Here is a 6,031-nt window from a genome sequence, read left to right as displayed (position 1 = left end):
ACTGATATTCTAGATAATCGATCAGTTATTATAATAAGTTCCCAAGGACTGAGCACCACTGATTATACCGTCAAAACCAGTTCCAGGGCTGCAAAGCTAAGGATACAATGACTTTTGAGTGCTCAATTGAACTATAAAATTGCTGTTTGGGGCCAAAAGTTTCATAAGGGAGAATAAATCTAAATATATATATCCTATGATATGTGGGTGGAGATTAATTCCCTATGCCATTTTTCTGTATTGTTTTACTCAAACTTCTACAATTGTAATGCTTTTAAAATACGTACTTTGGAAGGAGGAAGGTGAGCTGGAATAGAGATGGTTCTTAACTGAAGGCATCTTGCTCCTTAACCTTCTTTCCTTCTAGCACATGAAACATCTCCCCTTGTTTTATAGGGTCATGCAAGCTCAGTATCTCATTATTACAAATATACAAAATACAAGAAAAATTTTAAAGAAAATAATAGTTTTAAGTACCCCAAATCTGGCCACATAAAGACTTTTAAGTACATGGACCTACATAGATTTCATTTCTTCCCTCTGCATTACTTTTAATAATCCATAACGGTTCATATGCTGGTTATATCCCTATGCATTTTAAAGTATAATATAATCTTCCATTACACACTTCATAGATATTTGTATTGGCTAAACAATATTCTTTCTGGTCTATCAACCATAATTAACCCCTTTCCTATCATTGTTCATTTATTGTTTTTAGTTGACTAGACAGCTTCGACTCATGGTGACCTTATTTGTAACAGAATGAAAAGTTGCCCAGTCCTGGGCCATCTTCAAGGTTGCTGGTATGTTCAAGTCCATTAGTGTCAATGCATCTAAGTGAGATGCAAAAAGTGATTTTTAAAAAGGCATCTTCTAGCTCCTTAGTGGTGCTAGTGTGTTAGCAGCCCAAGCCATAACTACTGCGCACCAGGAAAAGAACTGATGCAGTTGAATTATGGTGTTGGGAAGAACATGGACTATACGACTGATTTTCAGAAGAGCAAACAAAAGTACAGCCAGAATGTTCCTTAGAGGCAAACTTGGTGTGAACATTTTGCATCTTTAGACACCTTATTGGGAGAGGCCAGTCCCTGAGAAGGACATCATGCCGGTTCATGGGAAAGAAGACCACCCTGGCAGAAAGTGACCGACACAGAGCTGCACCAATAACTTGATCATAACACCAGTTTTGAGGATGGTGCAGGACTGGGTATTTCGTTCCTGTGATACATAGAGTCAGTATGAGTTGGAACGGACTTGATGGAGCCTAATGACAGGTCCCTAAAGACAGCTGTGAGAACACATCTTCTTTTCTTTGCTAATTGGGGATATAGCAAACATGAATGATTTCTTGTGTCCAAAAAAATTCTTTCATTTCCATGGTGTCAATTATGACTCAGAGCGGCCCTTTGAGTTTGAAGGCAGTAAATCTTTACGGAAGTCCAAAAGTCTCATCTTCCTCCCAAGGAGCGCCTGGTGAGTTGGAATTGCTGATCTGTGACTAGCAGCTAAACATTGCCAACCACTACGTGTGTTGTAGGACCCTAAATCAAACCTTCTGTTACGTCAGCACTTTTAACTCTCTTCTCTCCGGTGCTGATACCTCCCACCACTGTTGCAGAACCTTTCCAAAGCTGCAGTGTCCCCGTGAGCTTGAATAGACTCAATAGGGAGTGGGTTTGGTTTGGGGGTTAATCTTTCCTGGAAGAGTCCTGATAGGACAGTGGCTCTACAGCTAGAGAGACTGCCCACCAACCCAAAGGTCTGTATTTTGAACCCCTCCGCTGCGGTGGGAAATGTGTGGCAGTCACTACACTTTTGGACTGTATGGGGCAGTCCCCCTCTCTCATAGGATCACTATGGGTCCAGGCAGTGAGTCTGGTTTGGAACTCCAGGTCTATTCCCATCCTCACCCACCTCTCAGCCAACCTTTTGGTTAGCAACTGAACACTCAACTACGGCGTCACCAGGGCCCCGGTACGAAATACTTAATACTTAGTAAATTAAAACGTTTACTACCAGTTTGCTCAGTGATATAGGTCTAATAAAGAGAGAAAATGGAACTGGTCAAGTTCCCCCACTAATTTCGCAAGACTTTTTCTGGTTCCAGTGCGGCAGTCTTTAGTTTTCTGCTTCTATTACGGCATTTGTAATACGGAGGCCTAAGGTGCCCTGGTGGTGCAGTGGTCAAGCACTCGGTTGCTAATGAGAAGGTGGGAGGTTGGATCCCACCAGCCCGCTGTACAGGTGAAAGATGTCCCATTTCAGAAAGGTTTGCCCATTGTCATCGAAGCGATCCCAACTCATCGCGACCCTGAAAAACAGAATCGAACCGTTCCTCGGAGCTGCTTCCTGGCCGATAAATCTTCACCTGCGCAGACACCCTCCAAGATCAAAGCCTTGGGAACCCTCGGGGGCAGTTCCACTTTGTCCCGCGGCGTCCCAGCAAGTCAGAATCCCGCCTTGGGGTTGGAATGTGGAGGCGGGACTCCACGTCTCCTAGCAACCTCCTCCTGCGCCCTGATTGGCTGATGCCCGGCAGCCGCCATTTTCAAACCCGGATGCTGGCGGCCGCGGGGGCTTGTTCCTGACAGGAACTTTTTGTCCCTTGCCAAAGTTGTCGGGCACGGTGCCCGCTCCTCCGGGTCTCCCGGGCACGCAGCCCACCGGCCCGCCCCCTCTTCCACGCCATGGAGCCAGACCCGGCGACCGAGGCGCAGCCGCAGCCCTCGAGGCGAGGCCGCCGGGCCTCTGCGCTCGGCGCTCCCGGCGCCTCGGAGCCTTCGGCCGACACCCCGCGGCCAGGGCCGGACCCCGACGCGAGGTAGGTGCCGCGGGCGGGCTGGAGCGGCCGGGGAGCTCGGCTTTGAACAGGTGTCGGTCCTGGGGCCCCACGCAGCTGCCTTCCCGACCCCCCAGAGTCGGTGGGGGAAGGGGCGCGGGGAATGCGTCCGAGTTGTCAACAAACTTTCCTTCGCTCCCCTGGGGGGGGAGGGCGCGCAGAAAAGATGGCAGCGGTCGTGCCCTGCCGCCGAATGAGCTTCGGACAGGAGCTGTGACTGGGCCATGAACTCAAACTTGGGAACCAAAGGTATCCAAAGGCCTGGGGGAGGTGGGGGCGGACCGAGAGGCGTGGTCCGTGGAGCTGGGGGCGGGGTGGGGCACCCAAGTTTGTAGCCTCAAAAATCTCTCTCGCCCTGCCATCAAGTCCATGCTGACGCGTACGGCCCGTAGGCCAGGGTAGCACGGTCCCCGCGAGTTTCTGACACGGGAACTCTTTCCGGGAGCGGGTGGTTTCGAACTGCTGACCTTGCAGAACCACGACGCCCCCGAGGCTCCTGCTTGTAGTCTAAAAGCTAGGGTTAAAAATGAGAAAAACTAGAGCCCAGACTCCTTTGCAAAGACAGCTCAGGGTTCTACCCTTTTGTGTAAAGAGGGGATCTCCGAAAACGAAACACATTTAGCAAGTGGATTCCTCGGCGAGGCTGCAAATCTTTACAGGTGTAGAGAGTCGTATCTTTTTTTCCGTGGTGCTGCCGCTGGGTTCGAACTCCTCTAATAGAGTGACAGTCTGGGAAACTTACGAGGCAGTTCTACCTTGCCCTCCCTATAGGGTCACTGTGAGTCAGATTGCACCCCGGTTTCTTGGTTTGTTTGTTTTTTAATACATATAATTAACTTAGCAAAACCCACTGCCTTAGAGTGGAGCCAACTCGTAATGACCATAGCTACTTATTGTAAGGTAGTCGAGAGGCGCCAGAAACCAAATCAGTCGAATTAGAACAAACACTATATTAGGGAGAAAAACTCCAGCCTGGGCAAAGTCCCACAGTCCACAATGTCCGGGCTGGGGGAGTCGCATTGCAGGCTACAGGGCTGCTGCTTATATGGACAGGTATGTCCAGGTTTCTGGAATGTAAGGTGTCTTCCTGGTTCCGGGTGTATTCGTGCCGGGTGCAGAGTGGTGGGCAAGAACAAGGGGGGCACTGAGCCAAACGGGCCGTGTTAGGTGCAGAGTGGTGGGCAAGAACAAAGTAGGCACTGAGCCAAATGGGCCGTGCCGGTGCCAGGTGCAGAGCGGCAGGTCGAGAACAAAGTGGGCCATTAGCCAGCTCTGGTCAGCTCCGCAGGTGTGGGTGGGAGATTCAAGGCCACTTGCTGCTAGTTGTTTCAGCTAGCTCTGGTCAGCTCCGCACGGGTGGGGAAGACTCAAGGTCACTTGCTGCTAGAAGCCAGCCTGGTATTGATCTGGCCATACATTCCCAACTCTGGTCATATGGGCAGTGACTCTTCTGGCTACTTCCTGTGGGTACTGGGATGGCGTGGGAGGGCTTACGGGTTGGGAATGTCCAGCTCCTGTGGGAGAGGACTGTAAGGATGCAATAACATTTGATTAACGGCAACACGAGAACTTTTTTGCATTGGTTGCGAAGAAAGTTCAGCAAACAGGGCGCCAGAAGTAGCATGGCGCAGATGGTTATAGGAGGAGTTATTAAGGAAGCAACTCAACCGATGAATGGATTAGACCACCAACCTCCTTGTAAGATAACGGGGGACCTTACCAGATAGCTTTTTTCCCAACTTACGAAGTTTGTTTATACTGGTTTCCACCAACCCGGATTCGTTAACATAATAGCAGCACTTTTTATTCAGGAATATACACGTTTCCCCTTTATCGGCCGGCCGTTTAGAGGTCTAGGGCTTTTCTGTTTCATAAGGCTACTTGGGCTAGGGATGTTATTTGGTGCTGTAAGAGATTTAAAGATAATGCAGTGTTTTTTAATTGCCGCTTGCAGTTTGGAGGACCAGCTTTGTGAAGAGCTCAGAGAGTGGGATAGGGCTCCTGCCCCCATTCTTGAGCCAACCAAGGGAGAGGCTACCGCTAAACCAACCATGACACGGAGGAACACTGCCCTTCTGTGTCTGGCGGTGCCATGGGAAGGATTTTGCAGAGCGTTTACCTCAGGGACAGTGTGCATAGTTAGCTGGGGAACCAGGGTGACCGGCATGCATAGATGGGGTGGGGAAGGAGTGGAAAGGTTTTTTTGTCAGGGTGCCATTGCACCAAAAGAATCCACCTGTGGGGGCATTGAGGGGAAAAGTGAGGTTACTTGTGGTGTTGTTACAACCTTGTTCCGGGTCGGAGTAGCAAAACGGCCATTTTTTAGCAGTGGGTTGTGGAACAGGGGAACTTCAATTACTGGTGGAAAGGCACCTGTTTCCATGTAGTTAAACAGTTGAGGTAAAGGTACTGCTACCAGAGGAGACCTATGGAGGGCAGCACAAAGGAAACAAGAGAAAAGATTAACCAGGTTGGAAGGGCTGCCACTTCTTGGATAACGGTGAGCCAAGAAAAAGGTTTTTCCTTGGACTTCTGTCCTGTAACCTGTTTTTGAAGTTCTTGTTGGGGTTTGATCGGCCAGCCAGTGTGTACGTAAGCACAATATAGATAGATAGATAGATAGATAGATAGATAGATAGATAGATAAGGGTAAGAGGAACCCAGATACTGGTAGATTTTTTTTCTGGGACACCTTTTTGCCAGCGAGTGTCCTATGGGTCAGGGATGTTGATCCAAAAAGTACCGTTATGATGGTTACCGGTGAGACGATACTTTTGTTTCCGCTTTCCTTCCAGATCCATTTGGTATTTGTGCATCACACAGGAATTCCATGGGCAACCTCCATTTTTTTTTTTACCCATTTAGTGCTGCAACCCCTAGATTTGGTTTGGTCATACAGGAAACAAAGGAGGGGGTGGGACCACATTGGGGGAGTGCAGTGAAAGGTCTTACAGGAACCGACACCAGAGATTGGCAGCCTTCAGGCTGATAATACTTTTTGCCTATAACCTGCGAATGGGTTCCTGAATCGTCAGCCCAGGTTTCGGTAACTATGAACTGCCATTGGTGGCTGGGTGACCGCAGCATTTCCATGTACCGCATTTCCGTGTTTACAGAAGGCAACACCTGAAGAGGAAAAAAACAGGAACAAATCGCAACATAACTGAGCCCCAAACAGACCTTTTG

At 49.0% G+C, this 6,031-nt stretch overlaps 1 pseudogene; it reads left to right on the top strand.

Annotated features, from left to right (window-relative positions):
• Positions 1–2,693: 2,693 nt before the first annotated feature.
• Positions 2,694–6,031, top strand: part of LOC101662596 — a 21,024-nt pseudogene continuing 17,686 nt past the window's right edge.

This window comes from Echinops telfairi, unplaced genomic scaffold, assembly GCF_000313985.2.
Source record: "Echinops telfairi isolate 266 unplaced genomic scaffold, ASM31398v2 ScPeMD7_7473;HRSCAF=8511, whole genome shotgun sequence".
In the NCBI taxonomy this organism is placed as follows: domain Eukaryota; kingdom Metazoa; phylum Chordata; class Mammalia; order Afrosoricida; family Tenrecidae; genus Echinops; species Echinops telfairi.
The sequence above is the reverse complement of the archived record's forward strand: the minus strand, read 5'-3'. Positions and strand labels throughout refer to the sequence as shown.